Below are 23,161 nucleotides of genomic sequence, written 5' to 3'. Positions count from 1 at the left end.
CAGCTACCCTAGACTCTCTGGCACCCCTAACCACACGCAACATCAAACCCAGACCGCTCCAACCATGGCAGAACGACCATACTAAATGCCTCAAACGTCGCAGTCGTGCGCTGGAGAGACTATGGCGCAAAACCAGGTCCCCTCATGCATTCTCCCTCTACAAATCTGCCTTCCTCCCTCCACGCCGCCAAACAGGCCTACTTCGTTGACCTGATCAACACCCTCTCCACCTGCCCTCGCCGACTCTTCTCCACCTTCAACTCCCTGCTCTCTCCCCCCCTCCTCCACTCAGTACCTCACTTACCGCCCACGAGATTGCGACTCATCTCCACAACAAGATTGACGCAATCCGCAAGGACATAGTCAACTTGCAATCTACCTCCCCATCTAGCCTCCCCCCTTCCATCACCCCCTCATCTCTCCCCTCCTCTGACCTCGCAACGGCACTGACTCCCACTGCACCCAAGGCCCTGCCTACCGCAACCCCCCCATCACTGCACTCCTTCAGCCCTACTACCACTGAGGAAGTCACCAGAGTCTTCTCAGAAGCCCGCCTCACTACCTGCCCCCTGGACCCTATCCCCTCTCAACTCCTCCGGTCACCCCCCTCTTCCCTCATCCGCTCTCTTACCCACATCTTCAATCTCTCCCTCTCTACTGGCGTCTTCCCCTCCCCCCTAAAACATGCGCACATCACCCCCATACTCAAAAAGCCCTCCCTGGACCCCACTGACCTCAACAACCTCAGACCAATTTCCCTGCTGCCACTCACTTCCAAGCTCCTTGAGCGCTTGGTCTACGATCGCATAAGCGCCCACCTAACTGACAACAACCTCCTTGACCCACTACAGTCCGGTTTCCGTCCCCTACACTCCACCGAAACTGCCCTCCTCAAAATCACCAACGATCTACTAACCGCCAAAGCCAAAGGCGACTACTCTGTCCTCCTTCTCCTAGACCTCTCCGCGGCCTTTGACACAGTCGACCACCCCTTCCTCCTTAATAAGCTACTCTCCCTTGGCATCAGAGACACCTCTCTCCTGGTTCTCGTCCTATCTATCCCAACGCTCCTTCAGCGTTTCCTACAACGGTGCCACCTCCCCTTCCCTCCCCCTCTCTGTCGGGGTCCCCCAGGGCTCTGTCCTTGGACCCCTTCTCTTCTCCATCTACACCTCCTCCCTTGGCAAACTCATACACTCCCACGGCTTCAACTATCACCTCTACGCTGATGATACTCAAATCTACCTATCCACCCCTCACCTCACCCCCACATTCTCCGCCCGCATCACTCACCTCCTAAACGACATCTCTGACTGGATGTCGCTCCATTTCCTCAAGCTCAACCTCTCCAAAACCGAGCTTCTCGTCTTTCCCCCTTCCCGCGCCCCCCCCCCCCATCCTTTCCATCACTACCAACAACACCACCATCAATCCCGCCCAGCAAGCCAAAGTCCTTGGCGTCATTCTGGACTCAAACCTTTCCTTTCAACCTCATGTCAAATCACTTACAAACACATGCAGGCTCCACCTCTGGAACATCGCCAAGATACGCTCCTTCCTTACCCCAGACACCACTAAACTACTCGTACACTCCCTGATTATCTCACGCCTTGACTACTGCAACTCCCTCCTCACCGGCCTACCCCAGTGCAGGCTCTCCCCGCTTCAGACCATCCTGAACTCAGCTGCCAGACTCATCCACCTCACCAGCCGCTCCACCTCTGCCACCCCCCTCTGCCTCTCCCTCCACTGGCTCCCCATTGCCCAACGCATTAAATTCAAACTGCTCACTCTGACCTACAAAGCCATTCACAACACTGCCCCTGACTACCTCACCAACCTGATTCCCAGGTACCACCCTACCCGTACCCTTCGCTCTTCACAGGACCTCCTTCTATCTTGCTCCCTGGTCTCCTCCTCCCACGCACGACTGCAAGACTTCTCCAGGTCCTCCCCCATCCTCTGGAACTCACTACCCCAATCCATCAGACTGTCACCTTCCCTTTTCACCTTCAGGCGCTCCCTGAAAACCCACCTCTTCAGGGAAGCCTACCCCACCCTCACCTAACAGCCGCTGCCCTTCCCTCCTCCTACCACTCCATCCCCCACAGCCATTTCCTCCTGTACCTCTACCCCCTCCCTCCTAGATTGTAAGCTCGAAAGAGTAGGGCCCTCTTACCCCTTGTGTGCTGTTTGATGTTACTGTACTGTTTCATGTATTGTCCCCCCCTCTATTGTACAGCGCTGAGCAAACCCTTTGGCGCTATATAAACTCGATAAATAAATAAATATAAGGACAGTCAATCTGGGTACTCTCACTCTGATGTATATAATAAGTAACAAGAAGCCTTCTTCGTTATTCTTGTAACAGTCCACTCACCACCTGTGCCATGGGTAGTAAATAATGGAAATGTCCTTCACATATACTGCCGTATTGATCCCGGGAACAACCGCTTACATCAGCCGACATCTCGCGGGTTCCGTTCTCTCCATGGCGCCTGTACAGCTTTGCATGACTCATGGCATGTGAAAATGGCCGCCTCCTTGTAGGTCGGCGTGCATAACGCCAATGCGCATGACCGGAAGTGACGTATCTGACGTATGATGGCAAGCGAAGGCAGTGTCCGGCGTTGGCTTCAGCTGGGAGCATGTGTAGGGTTACCAAGACGACATGTTTTGCGCAGTTGCGGTTTGTCAAGTCGTTTCGCAACTGCGCTAAACATGTCGTCTTGGTAACCCTACACATGCTCCCAGCTGAAGCCAACGCCGGACACTGCCTTCGCTTGCCATGGTGACACCACCCGGGACGCCCGTACGCTGACACCACGTGATTTGAAGTCAACAGGAGCATTCTCCGATCTCAGCTCCCTTCAGAGCGGACCATTGGAGTCACACTGTTCACTTCAGGCTGGTCAAATTTTATTATATTTGCTACTTTGTCTCACCCAATAAAGATGCACCTTCATTAAGGTGCTTGTCTGAGAGCATTTTCCACAGCGCCTATTTTTTTCAGTTCTCTTTAAGAATGAGCATAGCCACCCTAGAACAGGAAGCGTGTTACTGGCAGGATCACCAAAAGAAAAAAAAAGGAAAAGTCTAAAAAAAAAAGGAAGAGCATGCAGCCACCACGTCTAAGGCTTGGTGAGCTACAACAAATTCCTTTTTTGTTCTTGGGTTTGGATACATGTTAACATTTTCATAGAAACAGAAGAAAAATATAAACACAGCTGGAAGCAAATCCACATGGCACATTATTCACACTAGGAGGTGATAAATGTAATGTATGGAAATGAACCTCTATCCCCTTTCTATGCCTGAACGCCTCTCTTTCATCTGTGTCAGCTCTCTTCGGACCCTTCTTGTGTTTCACAACTTAACTTTTGTTTCAGAATGTTTTCGTTTCTAAATTACAGGTAGTGAAGAACCCCCCCTGGGGCCAAGTTTAAAGCTCTTCATAAATTAACGCTTGAAGAAACCTTCACTAACACAAGTCCGAACAAATATGGTTTCCTCCAAAAATCTGTAAAAACTCAAGAATAGAACGAATTTCTTAGAAAACTCGCCCCAAGGACGTGACTTTATTTTCCTTGAAATCCCCGGGAGGGGGTCTCACTTTAAATGGATCATTTTGTTCAGTGGAAAAGTGGAAGACAGATGATTTTTGTGTTTTGTTTTTACGCCAGGAATTATTAACAATTTTATCAGTTCAGTAGACACACTCTGGTGGAGACTTTGAAGATTATGCAATGCCTTCACACTCCATTCAGACAGGTGTTTGTCTCGGTGCCTGAAGGCGAATCGGCGGTGATGAGTCGGCTTTGTGGAAAGTGTTTTGTGATTTAACTTTTAGATGGTAACTATTTATAAACTGGAAGTATAAATGTGTAAAGGGCAACAAAATATCAGTATCAAAGCGCAAACTTGACCCAGGTTTTGTGAGGAAGGCCCACAAAATAGGTTGGCTCTTTTTGACCTTCCAATTGGTATAAATTAGAGTCTAAAGAAAAATTCCAGGTATAGATATCGCTTCAGTCTTTGCAGATGACACCGAGCTGTGCCAGGGAATAACGTCCTTACTGGATGTCTCCAACTTACAAGCCGACCGCAATGCTCTGTGTAATTGGGGAACTATGTGGCAAATGAGGTTTAATGTTGATAAATGTAAAGTTCTGCACTTGGGAGCTAAGAATTTCCATGCATCATACATACTAGGGTAGTACTAGGAGTACAACTGGGGAAATTAATGGTGGAGGAGGATCTGGGGGGGGGGGGGGTCAATGGTGGAGAAGGATCTGGGGGAGTCAATGGTGGAGAAGGATCTGGGGGAGTCAATGGTGGAGAAGGATCTGGGGGGGGGGGTCAATGGTGGAGAAGGATCTGGGGGTTCTGGTAGATCACAAGTTTAATAATAGCAGCAATGCCAAGCTGTGGGTTCTAAAGCGAGCAAAATCCTCTCTTGTTTTAGGAGAGGTATAGACTCCAGAGAGAGAGATATCCCCCCCCCCCGGTACAAATCATTAGTAAGACCTCATCTGGAATATGTAGTTCAGTTTTGGGCACCAATTCACATAAAGAACATTGGGGAACTGGAGAAAGTACAGAGAAGGGCAACTAAACTGATAAGAGGCATGGAGGAGATCAGCTATGAGGAAAGATTAGAGGAACTGAATTTATTCTCTCTTGAGAAGAGGAGATTAAGGGGGGATATGATCTCCATGTATAATACATAAGGGGGGGTATGATCTCCATGTATAATACATAAGGGGGATATGATCTCCATGTATAATATATAAGGGGGGATATGATCTCCATGTATAATACATAAGGGGGGATATGATCTCCATGTATAATACATAAGGGGGATATGATCTCCATGTATAATACATAAGGGGGGATATGATCTCCATGTATAATACATAAGGGGGGATATGATCACCATGTATAATACATAAGGGGGATATGATCACCATGTATAATACATAAGGGGGATATGATCTCCATGTATAATACATAAGGGGGGATATGATCCCCATGTATAATACATAAGGGGGGATATGATCTCCATGTATAATACATAAGGGGGGATATGATCTCCATGTATAATACATAAGGGGGGATATGATCTCCATGTATAATACATAAGGGGGGATATGATCACCATGTATAATACATAAGGGGGGATATGATCTCCATGTATAATACATAAGGGGGGATATGATCACCATGTATAATACATAAGGGGGGGATATGATCTCCATATATAATACATAAGGGGAGATATGATCTCCATGTATAATACATAAGGGGGGATATGATCTCCATGTATAATACATAAGGGGGGATATGATCTCCATGTATAATACATAAGGGGGGATATGATCTCCATGTATAATACATAAGGGGGGATATGATCTCCATGTATAATACATAAGGGGGAGATATGATCTCCATGTATAATACATAAGGGGGGATATGATCTCCATGTATAATACATAAAGGGGGATATGATCACCATGTATAATACATAAGGGGGGATATGATCCCCATGTATAATACATAAGGGGGGATATGATCTCCATGTATAATACATAAAGGGGGATATGATCACCATGTATAATACATAAGGGGGGATATGATCTCCATGTATAATACATAAAGGGGGATATGATCACCATGTATAATACATAAGGGGGGATATGATCCCCATGTATAATACATAAGGGGGGATATGATCTCCATGTATAATACATAAGGGGGGGATATGATCTCCATGTATAATACATAAGGGGGGATATGATCCCCATGTATAATACATAAGGGGGGATATGATCACCATGTATAATACATAAGGGGGGATATGATCGCCATGTATAATACATAAGGGGGGATATGATCTCCATGTATAATACATAAGGGGGGATATGATCTCCACGTATAATACATAAGGGGGGATATGATCTCCATGAATAATACATAAGGGGGATATGATCTCCATGAATAATACATAAGGGGGGATATGATCTCCATGTATAATACATAAGGGGGGATATGATCTCCCCAGCAACAATAGACCCCCGGCAGCTACAACCGATCTCCCAGCAGCCAGCATCAATAGACTCTTCAGCAGCCAGAGACAATAGACAAGACAATAGACCCCTCCCCTCAACAGTAGATCCCTTCCAGCAATAATTATTTATTTCAGGTACTTATATAGCGCTGTCAATTTACGCAGCACTTTACATATATATTGTACATTCATATCAGTCCCTAACCCTCAAGGGGCGTACAATCTAAGGTCCCTAACTCACATTCATATATACACATACTAGGGACAATTTAGACAGGAGCCAATTAACCTACCAGCATGTCTTTGGAGTGTAGGAGGAAACCGCAGTACCCGGAGGAAACCCACGCAGGCACAGGGAGAACATGCAAACTCCAGGCAGGAGGTGCTGTAGTTGGAATTTGAACCAACAAACCTAGTACTGCCAGGCGGAAGTGCTAACCATTTAGCCACTGTGCTGCCCAATTGACCCAATCAACAATAGATCCACCACCAGCAACAAAAGACCTCCCCAGCAACAATAGACCACCACACCAAAATAGTCCCCCTTCAGTGACAATAGGTCCCCAAGCAGCCAGCAACAATAGATTCTTCAGCACCCTCCAGCACCCCTTGCCATTACATACATGCTGGAGGTGCCGGAACTGCATTCCCCTGCGTTCCTGCAGAAAAAAAAGCGCTGCACCTCCAGTCAAATGCTCTTGAGTCCTCTTCAGAGGGCACCACATGTGTAAGCAAGCCCTAAGTGTGGATAGACTGCTCCTCCATGGATACAGTGTAAGAATGAGCATAGGGAAACTCATAAAAATATGAGTTTTCTCTGTATGCATTCCACCCCTGAACTCTGCAATCTGTATGCAGCACACCCCTGAACTCTGCACTCTGTATGCAGCACACCCCTGAACTCTGCAATCTGTATGCAGCACACCCCTGAACTCTGCACTCTGTATGAATTCCACCCCTGAACTCTGCACTCTGTATGCAGCACACCCCTGAACTCTGCACTCTGTATGAATTCCACCCCTGAACTCTGCACTCTGTATGCAGCACACCCCTGAACTCTGCAATCTGTATGCAGCGCACCCCTGAACTCTGCACTCTGTGTGTAGCACACCCCTGAACTCTGCACTCTGTATGAATTCCACCCCTGAACTCTGCACTCTGTGTGTAGCACACCCCTGAACTCTGCACTCTGTGTGTAGTGCACCCCTGAACTCTGCACTCTGTGTGTAGTGCACCCCTGAACTCTGCACTCTGTGTGTAGTGCACCCCTAATCTCTGCAGCAGTTTTGCAGCAAAAAAAAAAAAGTGGGAACCACCATGGTCCTTTGCCTATCTCCGCCATCAGGAGCTCTGTGAAGAACCACTCCTGAGGGCTGCGACCTGGTGACAGTTTTGCAGCAAAAACAAAAGTGGGAACCATCATGGTCTCTTGCCTATCTCTGTCATCAAGAGCTCTGGTAAAGATCCATAAGTACTTAGACTTCTCACCTTGGGTATTGGAGAAGGAAGAGGGGCGCCGGACTGAGTGCAGCATTAAAATGTACAATTTATTGGTAAAAACAACAATTAGCAACTCGCAGGAAGTGAAAAAGGAAAGAGCATATCACCAACGTGGTCCGGGCTCCCGGGAGGCAGTAGAGAACAAGCGGTATCCACGCATCCGATGTTGGCGCTTGGTCTCTTGCCCAGGGGCGGACTGACAACTCATGGGGCCCCCGGGCAATAGGGGATCATGGGGCCCCTATGTCCTTGCCAAAACTAAAAAAAGCCTATGAAAAAGGTACCAGGGGCATCTCATGGGGCCCCCTACTGACCCCGGGCCCTCGGGCAGTGCCCGGGTTTCCAAATGGTCAGTCCGCCCCTGCTCTTGCCTATCTCCTCCATCAGGAGCTCTGGTGAAGAACCACTCCTGAGGACTGCGACCTGGTGACAGTTTTGCAGCAAAAAAAAAAAGTGGGAACCATCATGGTCTCTTACCTATCTCCTCCATCAGGAGCTCTGGTGAAGAACCATAAGTACTTAGACTCCTTACCTTGGGTATTGGAGAAGGAAGAGGGGCAATTTATTGGTAAAAATGACAATTCAATTCACAGGAAGTGAAAAAGGAAAAAGCATATCACCAACATGGTCTGGGCTCCCGGGAGGCAGTAGAGAAGAAGCGGAATCCACGCATCCGATGTTGGCTGGAAGGGTATCCTTGAGCGGCCGGCCACTGCAGGGAACCAGCTTGGAACGCAAATGGCACCGGGTGTGGACTAGACGTCAGCAAAGGAACGTGATGGCGTGGGTGGATGGTAATGCGTTTCAAAGCAGAGCGCCCATCTTCCTTCTCTTTTTCCACATACAGAGTTCGGCTTTGCTCTGAGGGTGCTGCCACTGATGCCGCTTTTTGCTAATGTACTTTCTGTCAAGGTCCTACCTTTCCTCAGAGCTTGCTGCTCCATGTGCTGGCATCCATCTTAGGTTTCTGCAATGCATGGTGGGAGCCTTTATGCTTTCAGGCCTCTGCAGCTCCTCCTCCAGAAGGGTGTGGCTGATCACATTTAAGCCTGCTGTCCGCAGTTGCTCTTTGCATTCGTTCCCTGTATGTTCCTTTGCAGCAAGCTCTTGTTCTGCTCTCGTTGCTCTCCTGGTAACCGACTCGGCTTTGACAAGACATTTCTCTGCCTTATCCCATTACTTGACCTCCCGTTGCTTAACCCGGCCCGTGATCTGAGTATTCTTGCCTACCGTCTTGTACTGTCTGTTCCGCTGTTATCGACCGGGCCTGTCCGACCACGCTATACGTCTTCCCATCTGGTCCCACTAGCTATACGCCATTGGCGGCAGCCGTTACCGCAGCTGGGGTTACTCGGGGGGCCGCGACCTGGTCTCCGGCTGCGTCAAGTCCATCCCCACCATCAGGGGCCCTGGTGAAAGGCAGCCTGGGCCTTAGACTCCGCGCCCTGAGGGACTCCGGTCTGTGGGTGGTGGCTGTTGTCAGTCGCTGCGTGACCTTACCATAAGGCCTGCCTGTCCATTCCCCCGCTCCAGCCCTGACACTTTCATTGTGAATACAGTACTAATGAGCCCCACATGGACTTTTGATGGCCTCTATGGACTTTTATGTAGCTATAGTATACCCCTCCAGCGCAAAATTTGTATATATTGTGTCACCTTGGGTATTAACTGCCATGGGATACCATAACAACTGTGGGGAGATTTGCCCCTGCTAATTACACTCAGCCAGCCTTCCCTTTAATGGTCTTCTATATAATGGCCGCCGGCCATGGTTACCAGAGACTTGACAAAGCGCAACTGCGCGAAACATGTCGTCTTGGTAACCCCACATATGCTCCCAGCTGAAGCCAATGCCGGACACTGCCTTCGTTTGCCATGGTGACACCACCCAGGACGCTGGTACGCTGACACCACGTGATTTGAAGCCGACAGGAGCATTCTCTGATCTCAGCTCCCCTCAGAGCGGACGGGCCGTCCATTGGAATCACACTGTCCACTTCAGGCTGGTTAATTTTATTATACTTGCTACTTTATCTCACCCAATAAAGATGCACCTCCACTAAGGTGCTTGTCTGAGAGCATTTTCCACAGCGCCTTTTTTTCCAGTTCTCTTCATCATGCATATGATTAACAAGGCAGCAGTGGTGAGCTCATGATTAACTGTTCACGTTTCCACCTGGAGTGGCCTCTCTGCGCTCATTTGTATGAGTTTTCCTTTGACAAGATTTATTCACACTTCCTGTTGTTTCTGTAGAACAGGAAGTGAAGGGAAATCTCCCCAACAGGTTCGAACTTTTCCCTACTCTATCCACACCAAGCAGGGGTTTTAACTTTAGATATCCATTTCCTTTCCTAGACAAATCGCTGCTCATTGCTCCCTTTAGTATTGCTCAAGTCCTAGGCAATAGGCCATGTGATTTACAACAGCTGATCCTCCCATTTAGCAGGACCCATACGACCAGATGCCAAGGCCTTTGCTTATGTGAACTGTATTAAAGAGCATTTGAGGGAACCTAACTTCATGCAGTTCCACCTTACTTAAACATATCCTGCGGTGCAACAGTTAAACGGCATGGAAAACATTGTGTCATTCTTTCAAAACAGAATGTGTTTAATTTGATCTTTTGATTTTTTTTTTTTTAATCTCTTCTGAGAACGATGAAAGATTCGAGTAGAATGGCGATGCCCATTGCTTATCGTGGTGGAATCTTGTGTTTGTGTAACAGCAGGGTACGAGACTTCTGAATATTTCTATAGTGAGTATTGTGTCATCGGTGAAACAAGCATGTCGTGTTATCTTTTCCTTTCTTTCATGGTCGGTGCTGGCTCATTACATCATCAGCGCAAACCGCGGCCGGGAGAAAAGAAAGTTTGTTTGTCTTCTGGGTTATTTTTCAAAACGAAACGTGTGGTGCCTGCGGCCATGTACAAGGTGCAAAGCTCTGTAACGTTGCTCTCCCGGGGGGGGCCTCTGCGACAGGTGAGGAGAAGTCCCAACATCTGCAATGGAATCATAAAGAGGACCAGTCATGCAAGAATCCAAATACTCCATCTTAAAGAGAGCTTCTGGCTTTCCTGCAAAAAAAGAATATTAAAGCACAACTCCATTTTTAACTAAAATTAAAAGAGGGCAACATTATAAAAAACCGTAATCCAAAGATGTCCACTGCTCCAATACATTTTTGCCACTAGATGCCACCAATCTTCCAGCTTGAATGACAGCCATTGCCATTCCTCTCACTTCCTCTGTCAGGCCGTCATGCACCCGCCCCCTGGAGTGACATCATCCGTCAGCCTGGGCTTAGAGTTTTTTTGCTCGCCAGTCATGTGTCATCATGTTCAGTGAAAAAGGACACCCCACACCCACCATCACCTCCACTAGAGAAGAGGCGGAAGGATTTCACCTAAACACCCTTAAAAAATAGTGAAAAAGTAAGTGTGGGGGGGGGGCAAGTAATGGAGGGATTGAAAGAAAGCAGCAAGTTGGAAAATATTTTATTTGCTTTAATACCTCTCCAGCAGGCAGTGAGTCCTTTCTTTGCCTTCATGAAGAGCAAAGGCCTCCAGAAGAATCTTGCATCCTACACTTCTCAATGTGTTGAATGGCTGCATCCCCTTTCGAGCTCTGTAGTTCCATCTGCTGGCCCCTAGGTCACCATAGGGCACAGTCAGGGGTGGACTGACCATTTGGAAACTCGGGCACTGCCCGAGGGCCCGGGGTCAGTAGGGGGCCCCATGAGATGCCCCTGGTACCTTTTTCATAGGCTTTTTTCAGTTTGGGCAAGGACACAGGGGCCCCATCATTCCCTATTGCCCTGGGGCCCCATGAGTTGTCAGTCCGCTCCTGGGCACAGTAGTAATTCAGAGGCTACCATTAACTTTTATGGTGGTCCCACTGGTAGGTTGTGCATAACGTCACCTACCTCTGCCTCCGCTCTGTTAGGCCACCGAGAGAGAAGAAAAATACCTGGAAAATGGAAGCATGCAATGAGGGAGGAGCTCATTCATGTTTGGCTCTTAGTCTGAACCCACCTGAGTTATTCCTCCATGAAACTATCAAGGCGCCCTGCTAATCATAATTGACCAAAGTATGCAGCTGTGGGGCTTGGAATGCCCTGGTTGATTATGATTGGCAGGGTGTCGTACTAGCTTCCCAGTGGGATAGCTTAGGTGGGTTCGAACTTGGGATCCAAACAAGTCTGAGCTCATCCCTACATGCAACTCATGACCAGGGGACTAAAGATGGCTTGTAAAGTCCCACTAAACCAATGCCTACCCCCCATCCTTAACCTAAGTAACCACACTGACAACACAATGGAGTTAATGGCCCAAAAAACGGCCTTTTATTAAAACCATCAATAAATAATATTTAAATAACAGAAAACACAGTATAAAAATATTTTATTTTCAAGGTCCCAATAGGCATCAAGAAAACGAATACCTGCGTCCTGCTTAACCAGGCCTCCTGCCGCAACATTACCGACTCGGAGACACCTCCGCAAATACCCCCACCAGAACAACTGGAAGCCAAACCTCAGGCGGGTTCCTACAAAGTGCCTTTTCTTGTGCCCACCTTAACCAACGAGGACCTTGCACCCCGCTGGACATCCCACAGCACCAATATGGCACAACCACCACCAAGAGAAACCATAAAACAACGAGGTAAGTTTGCCTTGTGAAAACTCTCTTCAGACTGAAAACCCCCTTCCAACACCCTGTAAGACCACCCCTCGTAGCTCCCCCCACTCCTTCCTTAAAGCTATTTAGACTCCCCCTTATGCTAATGGGACTCTGCCTCTCCCAACCCCCTTTAACCCCTGTCATGACGGCCCTTCGTTCAGGTCTTCTTTCTTCTTACCCCAGGCCTTTCTCTCTCATTCTTCTCATTTGATAGAGCTGTTGCTGGAGCTGGAGCTTATCCAGGCTAATTCCCTCTCACTTCCAGGAGCCCAACGGAGCAGCAGGAGAATGAAGGGGAGATACGGTCTACTGGTGGGGCCAGTATTAAAGTCAACCTCATGCTTTGACCTGCATAGGCAACAGGTTCAATTTAAAGCACAATTACCACTTTTTTAGTTGTTTGTCCACCACTTTTAAATATTCAAAAAAGCTGTGGCTTTAATACTCACTTGAGCTCACTTGGAGCCACGGGGGACCCTGCAAGCACTCAGACAAAAGTTGATTTACAAATCCACTGAGTCTGGTGGAAAATGATTGGCCAAGCAATGACTGCATCCTATCAGATGTGGCAGCACCACTATACATACCAGGGGCGGACTGACAACTCATGGGGCCCCCGGGCAATAGGGGATCATGGGGCCCCTATGTCCTTGCCCAAACTCAAAAAAGCCTATGAAAAAGGTACCAGGGGCATCTCATGGGGCCCCCTACTGACCCCGGGCCCTCGGGCAGTGCCCGAGTGTCCAAATGGTCAGTCCGCCCCTGATACATACACATATACAATAGCCGGCAGTGGAGGACACTGTTTAGCATAGAAGGGAAACCAAAAATGTGACCATGTATGGTTGGCTTTGCTCTCCAGGCCTGGTCCATGCAAACCTACAAGTCCAAGATCCAGTATCACAGCTCTTCCAGGTGGAATGACACCTAGCATTACTCAACCTCCTGAGGGCTTTCGAAGCAATCTATATGCCCCTCAGGGGTGCACCATCAAACTGGTCCTGGCTCATGTCAACATGTGAACCGTGCTCAAGACCACCCACTGTCACAGTAGCTGTGACATCATATATCACATGAGCCAGACCAAAGATTCCTGCAAAAAAAAAAGTATGTATGCAGATAATGAAAGAGGTTGTAAACCCTTACATATACCCAGTGAAGTGTCTGGCCTCAGGTGATACACAGACATGAAACAAATCATCCTACATAAGGTGTACCTGTTTATCTGTAGTTTCTCTTCTCTACATTCATTCAAAGCACAGACTTTATAAAGCTTGTCTGAGCTTTCAGAAAGCAGGGGGTGGGGAGCTAAAATTACACACTGCAGCGAGGAGAGCCCTGAGATCTGAATTGAGGGAAGAGACACACCTCCCTTCACACAGAACACAGGTTCAGAGCTGAGGCTATCAATCACAGGCTGTGTGCTGTAGCTCCTTAACCTGTCACCTGTTACCTCTTTGTGTCAGGAAAATATATCAGAAGTGACTCCTACAGAAAGCAGAGGAAGGAGGTAGCGGAGAGAAATGATACTTAGTGCTCCGGATTGAGACCAGTGCATACTATAGAGGTTGTACCTGTTTATTTGCAGCCGTCTGTTCCCTACATCCAAAGTGCAGAACTTACACAGGATCTCTAAGTTCTGAAAAGCAAGGGGCGGAGAGCTGAAGTTATATTAGTGAAGAGAGCTCTGAGTTCTGATTGGAGGGAAGGGACACTCCACCCTTCACACAGCACACAGGAACAGAGCCGAGGCTGCCAATCACAGGCTGTGCCCTCCCCTGTCACCATTTTTTCCTTCGTGTCAGGAAAATGTGTCAGAAGTGCAGATAGCAAAGGAATAAGGCAGCAGACAGAAATTAATCTTAGAGCTCTGGATTGAGACAATGAGCAGTTTGCTTACAGTGAAGCACACAGACACCGCCCCCTAGTAAAACACTCCCTGCACACAGTTAACCCTTTGATTGCCCCTCATGTTAACCCCTTCCTGCCCAGTGTCATTAGTACAGTGTCAGTGCTTTTTTTTAGCATTGATCACTGTATCGGTGTCACTGGGGATGTCAGTGGCACCAAGTCAGTTACCCCACAGTGTCAGAATGTCTGCCGCAGTCCCGCTTTAGGTCGCTGATCACCGCCATTACTAGCAGAAAAAAAAATTTCCAGTATCTATACCGCCATTTGTAAACGCTATAACATTCACGCAAACCAATTAATTTACACATATTGGGATTTTTTTTTTTAGCAAAGACACGGAGCAGAATACAGTTTGGCCTAAATTAATGATGAAATTTGATTTTTTAAATTTTTTTTACTGGACATGTTTAATAGCAAAAAGTGGAAAATATTGTTTCTTTGTCTCAAAATTGTCGATCTTTTTTTTTTCATAGCGCAAAAATTAAAAACTGCACAGGCGATCAAATACCACCGAAAGAAAGCTCTATTTGTGGGGAAAAAGGACATCAATTTCATTTGGGTGCAGCGTTGCATGACCGCGCATTTGTCAGTTAAAGTAACGCAGCGCTGTAATGAAAAAAATGGCCTGGTCGGGAAAGGGGGGGGGGGATCCTCAGGAGGGCGAGGGGTTAAGTGATCTCCAGTATTTTTTGTTTTGAAGGTCCACCAGTATACCGGCCATTTTGTGGGTAAACCTTCTTCTACGCACTGCAGCATCCCAACAGAAGCAGATGGAATCTTGCAGAACAAATTTTTTTATTGTACATGTTATATAAAACAGCAATAACATCTCCAATCAGTCCAATCAAGGTGTGTGTTATGTTAATGAGATGTCTAGCAAGTTTTAACACCTTTTTCTGGATGTTAATACAAAGATTACTGCATGCAGGAATGTGAACATAGACACATATTGGATCCGGCATTGACATCTGATTGATGCCTCCAGGAGTCAAACCGCAGTGGAATGTATCAAGGCAACATGGAGGGAGCAACCCGGCACTGTGCCAGGACAATCCATTCATTTCATGATCATATGATGTGGTCACATGATCACATATCGTTTCTGCCCCCTGGGTGTTCAGAACTGTTTAAATACTTCCATACCGGGCACTTTCTCCCCTTCCTGCCCAGGCCAACTTTCAGCGTTGTTGCATTTCGAATTCCAAACGTGCGGTCATGCACAGGGGCAGACTGACAACTCATGGGGCCTCCGGGCAATAGGGGATCATGGGGCCCCTGTGTCCTTGCCCAAACTTAAAAAAGCCTATGATAAAGGTACCAAGAGCATCTCATGGGGCCCCCTACTGACCCCGGGTCCTCAATAGGGGATCATGGGGCGCCTGTGTCCTTGCCCAAACTCTACAAAGCCTATGAAAAAGGTACAAGGGGCATGTCATGGGGCCCCCTACTGACCCCGGGCCCTCGGGCAGTGCCCGAGTTTCCAAATGGTCAGTCCGCCCCTGGTCATGCAACACTGTACCCATATGAAAATGTTATCATTTTTTTTAGACAGATAGAGCTTTCTTTTGGTGGTATAAATTTTTTATTATTTTTCTGAGACAGATACAAATTTCATACCACCAAAAAAAAGCTCTATCTGTCTCAGAAAAATTATAAACATTTCATACCACCAAAAAAAGCTCTATCTGTCTCAGAAAAATTATAAACATTTCATACCACCAAAAAAAAGCTCTTTCTGTCTCAGAAAAATTATAAACATTTCATACCACCAAAAAAAAGCTCTATCTCAGAAAAATGATAAAATTTCATACCACCAAAAGAAAGCTCTATCTGTCTCAGAAAAATGATAAAAAATTCATACCACCAAAAAAAGCCATATCATTTTTCTGAGACAGATAGAGCTTTCTTTTGGTGGTATGAAATTTTATCATTTTTCTGAGACAGATAGAGCTTTCTTTTGGTGGTATGAAATTTTATCATTTTTCTGAGACAGATAGAGCTTTCTTTTGGTGGTATACATTTTTTATTACTTTTCTGAGACAGATAAACATTGCATACCACCAAAAAAAAGCTCTATCTGTCTCAGAAAAATGATAAAATTTCATACCACCAAAAGAAAGCTCTGTCTCAGAAAAATGATAAAAAAGTCATACCACCAAAAAAAGCTCTATCTGTCTCAGAAAAATGATAAAAATGTCATACCACCAAAAGAAAGCTCTATCAGTTTTTGAGGCAGATAGAGCTTTCTTTTGGTGGTATGAAATGTTTATAATTTTTTTGAGGCAGATAGAGCTTTCTTTTGGTGGTATAACATTTTTATTATTTTTCTGAGACAGCTAAAAATTTCATACCACCAAAAAAAAGCTCTATCTATCTCAGAAAAATTATAAAAATTTCATACCACCAAAAAAAGCTCTATCTGTCTAAAAAAATGATAAAAATTTCATACCACCAAAAAAAAGCTCTATCTGTCTCAGAAAAATTATAAACATTTCATACCATCAAAAAGAACGCTCTATCTGTCTAAAAAAATGATAAAAATTTCATGCAACCAAAAGAAAGCTCTATCATTTTTGAGACAGATAGAGCTTTGTTTTGGTGGTATGAAATTTTCATCATTTTTTGAGACAGATAGAGCTTTCTTTTGGTGGTATGAAATTTGTATAATTTTTCTGAGACAGATAGAGCTTTTTTTTGGTGGTATGAAATTTTTATAATTTTTTTGAGACAGATACAAATTTCATACCACCAAAAAAAAGCTCTATCTGTCTCAGAAAAATTATACAAATTTCATACCACCAAAAAAAGCTCTGTCTAAAAAAATGATACAAATTTCATACCACCAAAAAAAAGCTCTATCTGTCACAGAAAAATTATAAACATTTCATACCATCAAAAAGAACGCTCTATCTGTCTAAAAAAATGATAAAAATTTCATGCAACCAAAAGAAAGCTCTATCATTTTTGAGACAGATAGAGCTTTGTTTTGGTGGTATGAAATTTTCATCATTTTTTGAGACAGATAGAGCTTTCTTTTGGTGGTATGACATTTTTATAATTTTTTTGAGACAGATACAAATTTCATACCACCAAAAAAAAGCTCTATCTGTCTCAGAAAAATTATACAAATTTCATACCACCAAAAAAAAGCTCTATCTGTCTCAGAAAAATTATACAAATTTCATACCACCAAAAAAAGCTCTATCTGTCTCAGAAAAATTATAAACATTTCATACCACCAAAAGAAAGCTCTATCTGTCTAAAAAAAATGATAAAAATTTCATACCACCAAAAAAGCCTTATCATTTTCTGAGACAGATAGAGCTCTTTTGGTGGTATGAAATTTTTATCATTTTTGTGAGACAGATAGAGCTTTCTTTTGGTGGTATGAAATTTTTATTTGTCTCAGAAAAATAATAAACATTTCATACCATCAAAAGAAAGCGAAATCACGTTTATATACATGGTTTTGCGCACCCCTGCTGCCCTGTATTTATTTATTTATTTCAGGTACTTATATAGCGCCATCAATGTACGCAGCACTTTACATATATATTGTACATTCACATCAGTCCCTAACCCTCAAGGGGCGTACAATCTAAGGTCCCTAACCCTCAAGGGGTGTACAATCTAAGGTCCCTAACCCTCAAGGGGTGTACAATCTAAGGTCCCTAACCCTCAAGGGGTTTACAATCTAAGGTCCTTAACCCTCAAGGGGCGTACAATCTAAGGTCCTTAACCCTCAAGGGGCGTACAATCTAAGGTCCCTAACCCTCAAGGGGTGTACAATCTAAGGTCCCTAACCCTCAAGGGGCGTACAATCTAAGGTCCCTAACCCTCAAGGGGTGTACAATCTAATGTCCCTAACTCACATTCATACATACACATACTAGGAACAATTTAGACAGGAGCCAATTAACCTACCAGCATGTCTTTGGAGTGTGGACAATGGGTCGTCATTTCAAATCCCAACCAAGGTGAGACCTGTCTGGAGTTTGCATGTTCCCCCTGTGCCTGCGTGGGTTTCCTCCAGGTACTTCAGTTTCCTCCCACACCCAAAGACATGCTGGTAGATTGATTGGATCCTGTCTACATTGTCCCTAGTATGTGTATGTATGAATGTGAGTTATGGACCTTAGATTGTACGCCCCTTGAGGGTTAGGGACTGATGTGAATGTACAATATATATGTAAAGTGCTGCGTACATTGATGGTGATATATAAGTACATGTAATAATAATAATGTCTAGCAGATAAATTCCTGGCCATTTCCATGTCGCAGGGCTGTGGCGCTCACATGGACACAACTCTGGGAAAGGTTCCTATGTGACATCAGCTAACAGGCAGATCTGTGCTAGTAGTGATTTTGGATAGATTGCATTCCTATGCAGAATGGGTTGCGGTGAGTCACTTTTCTATAATGAGATCCTCTATGCTGCACCCTTCTTTGCATCAGAAAGGACAATAACCAGGAGCTAAAAATCAGGTTTCGATGGAAACGTCATAGAGGGGCCTCTGGACGTTTGTAAAAAATCGTCTTTGAGCGAGTTCGGCGTGCGGAGGAGGCCCAGCCGTTTCCAGCGCCGATGCAGGTACACCCAAAACAAAAGCAATCAAGTCAACACAAGCCACATTGCCTGTGACACCATACCCACAGAAACCTTTCAAAGACCTTTCTACATGATAATGATGTCAGTAATTTGTTACTACTCTCTGCTGAAGATCTCCCCTGGGGGGGGCGGGGAGGATTTAACACTTTCCAGCCATGTGTATGAGATGAGAAATTGCAGACGTTTATCATTACCGTGTCTGGCATGTTTGTTCTTAAAGCTGAACTCCTGGCAAGCGGCGAAATACCTATGTGAGGAGCGCTTCACCTGCCATCTGTCCATCCAGTCCTTAGATTTGTACAGCCCAGCCAGGTTGTTGACCTAACTTTTCTCTAGTCCAGTAAAACAACACGTTTCCTTAACGTCCTTACAGGATGTCTTCAACGTATAAGCCAACCTCAATGCTCTGTGTAATTGGGCAACTATGGGGCCAATGAGGTTTAATGCTGATAAATGTAAAATTGTGCACTTGGTGGAGAAGGATCTGGGGGGGTTAATGTTGGAGAAGGATCTGGGGGTTCTGGTAAATCACAAGCTTAATAATGGCAGCAATGCCAAGTTGCGGGTTCTAAAGCGAGCAAAATCCTCTCTTGTATTAGGAGAGGTATAGACTCCAGAGAGAGAGATATCACCCCCCCCCCCCCCCCCGGTACAAATCATTAGTAAGACCTCATCTGGAATATGCAGTTCAGTTTTGGGCACCAATTCACATAAAGAACATTGGGGAACTGGAGAAAGTACAGAGAAGGGCAACTCAACTGATAAGAGGCATGGAGGAGCTCAGCTATGAGGAAATATTACAGGAACTGAATTTATTCTCTTTTGAGAAGAGAAGATTAAGGGGGGATATGATCTCCATGTATAATACATAAGGGGGGATATGATCTCCATGTATAATACATAAGGGGGGATATGATCTCCATGTATAATACATAAGGGGGATATGATCTCCATGTATAATACATAAGGGGGGATATGATCACCATGTATAATACATAAGGGGGATATGATCTCCATGTATAATACATAAGGGGGATATGATCTCCATGTATAATACATAAGGGGGGATATGATCACCATGTATAAATACATAAGGGGGGGTATGATCTCCATGTATAATACATAAGGGGGGATATGATCTCCATGTATAATACATAAGGGGGGATATGATCTCCATGTATAATACATAAGGGGGGATATGATCTCCATGTATAATACATAAGGGGGATATGATCTCCATGTATAATACATAAGGGGGGGATATGATCTCCATGTATAATACATAAGGGGGGATATGATCACCATGTATAATATATTAGGGGGGATATGATCTCCATGTATAATACATAAGGGGGGATATGATCTCCATGTATAATACATAAGGGGGGATATGATCTCCATGTATAATACATAAGGGGGGGATATGATCACCATGTATAATACATAAGGGGTGATATGAGCTCCATGTATAATACATAAGGGGGGATATGATCACCATGTATAATACATAAGGGGGGATATGATCTCCATGTATAATACATAAGGGGGATATGATCTCCATGTATAATACATAAGGGGGGATATGATCTCCATGTATAATACATAAGGGAGGATATGATCACCATGTATAATACATAAGGGGGGATATGATCTCCATGTATAATACATAAGGGGGGATATGATCTCCATGTATAATACATAAGGGGGGATATGATCTCCATGTATAATACATAAGGGGGGGATATGATCACCATGTATAATACATAAGGGGTGATATGAGCTCCATGTATAATACATAAGGGGGATATGATCTCCATGTATAATACATAAGGGGGGATATGATCTCCATGTATAATACATAAGGGAGGATATGATCACCATGTATAATACATAAGGGGGATATGATCTCCATGTATAATACATAAGGGGGGATATGATCTCCATGTATAATACATAAGGGAGGATATGATCACCATGTATAATATATTAGGGGGGATATGATCTCCATGTATAATACATAAGGGGGGATATGATCTCCATGTATAATACATAAGGGGGGATATGATCTCCATGTATAATACATAAGGGGGGGATATGATCACCATGTATAATACATAAGGGGTGATATGAGCTCCATGTATAATACATAAGGGGGGATATGATCACCATGTATAATACATAAGGGGGGATATGATCTCCATGTATAATACATAAGGGGGATATGATCTCCATGTATAATACATAAGGGGGGATATGATCTCCATGTATAATACATAAGGGAGGATATGATCACCATGTATAATACATAAGGGGGGATATGATCTCCATGTATAATACATAAGGGGGGATATGATCTCCATGTATAATACATAAGGGGGGATATGATCATCATGTAGAATACATAAGGGGGGATATGATCTCCATGTATAATACATAAGGGAGGATATGATCTCCATGTATAATACATAAGGGGGATATGATCACCATGTATAATATATAAGGGGGGATATGATCTCCATGTATAATACATAAGGGGGGATATGATCTCCATGTATAATACATAAGGGGTGATATGAGCTCCATGTATAATACATAAGGGGGGATATGATCACCATGTATAATACATAAGGGGGGATATGATCACCATGTATAATACATAAGGGGGGATATGATCTCCATGTATAATACATAAGGGGGGATATGATCTCCATGTATAATACATAAGGGGGGATATGATCTTAATGTATAATACATAAGGGGGGGATATGATCTCCATGTATAATACATAAGGGGGGATATGATCTCCATGTATAATACATAAGGGGGATATGATCTCCATGTATAATACATAAGGGGGATATGATCACCATGTATAATACATAAGGGGGGATATGATCTCCATGTATAATACATAAGGGGGGATATGATCTCCATGTATAATACATAAGGGGGGATATGATCACCATGTATAATACATAAGGGGGGATATGATCTCCATGTATAATACATAAGGGGGATATGATCACCATATATAATACATAAGGGGGGATATGATCTCCATGTATAATACATAAGGGGGGGATATGATCTCCATGTATAATACATAAGGGGGATATGATCACCATGTATAATATATTAGGGGGGATATGATCTCCATGTATAATACATAAGGGGGGGATATGATCTCCATGTATAATACATAAGGGGGGATATGATCTCCATGTATAATACATAAGGGGGGGATATGATCACCATGTATAATACATAAGGGGTGATATGAGCTCCATGTATAATACATAAGGGGGGATATGATCACCATGTATAATACATAAGGGGGGATATGATCTCCATGTATAATACATAAGGGGGATATGATCTCCATGTATAATACATAAGGGGGGATATGATCTCCATGTATAATACATAAGGGGGGGATATGATCTCCATGTATAATACATAAGGGGAATATGATCACCATGTATAATACATAAGGGGGGGATATGATCTCCATGTATAATACATAAGGGGGATATGATCACCATGTATAATACATAAGGGGGGATATGATCACCATGTATAATACATAAGGGGGGATATGATCTCCATGTATAATACATAAGGGGGGATATGATCTCCATGTATAATACATAAAGGGGATATGATCACCATGTATAATACATAAGGGGGGATATGATCTCCATGTATAATACATAAGGGGGGATATGATCTCCATGTATAATACATAAGAGGGATATGATCTCCATGTATAATACATAAGGGGTATATGATCTCCATGTATAATACATAAGGGGGATATGATCTCCATGTATAATACATAAGGGGGGATATGATCTCCATGTATAATACATAAGGGGTATATGATCTCCATGTATAATACATAAGGGGGGATATGATCTCCATGTATAATACATAAGGGGGATATGAGCTCCATGTATAATACATAAGGGGGGATATGATCTCTATGTATAATACATAAGGGGGGATATGATCTCCATGTATAATACATAAGGGGGATATGATCTCCATTTATAATACATAAGGGGGGGATATGATCTCCATGTATAATACATAAGGGGGATATGATCTCCTTGTATAATACATAAGGGGGATATGATCTCCATGTATAATACATAAGGGGGGATATGATCTCCATGTACAATACATAAGGGAGGATATGATCTCCATGTATAATACATAAGGGGGGGATATGATCTCCATGTATAATACATAAGGGGGGGATATGATCTCCATGTATAATACATACACTTGGTGATGGAAGTCTTGGATGCAGCTGCTCGGCAATGGAGACCCATTCCATGAAGCTCTCTACACACTGTTGTTGGGCTCATCTGAAGGCCACACCAAGTTTGGAG

Source organism: Staurois parvus, unplaced genomic scaffold, assembly GCF_062004578.1.
Source record: "Staurois parvus isolate SC_StPar_1 unplaced genomic scaffold, SC_StPar_1.0 ptg000190l, whole genome shotgun sequence".
NCBI classification, from domain to species: domain Eukaryota; kingdom Metazoa; phylum Chordata; class Amphibia; order Anura; family Ranidae; genus Staurois; species Staurois parvus.
Note: the sequence above shows the minus strand (reverse complement) of the source record.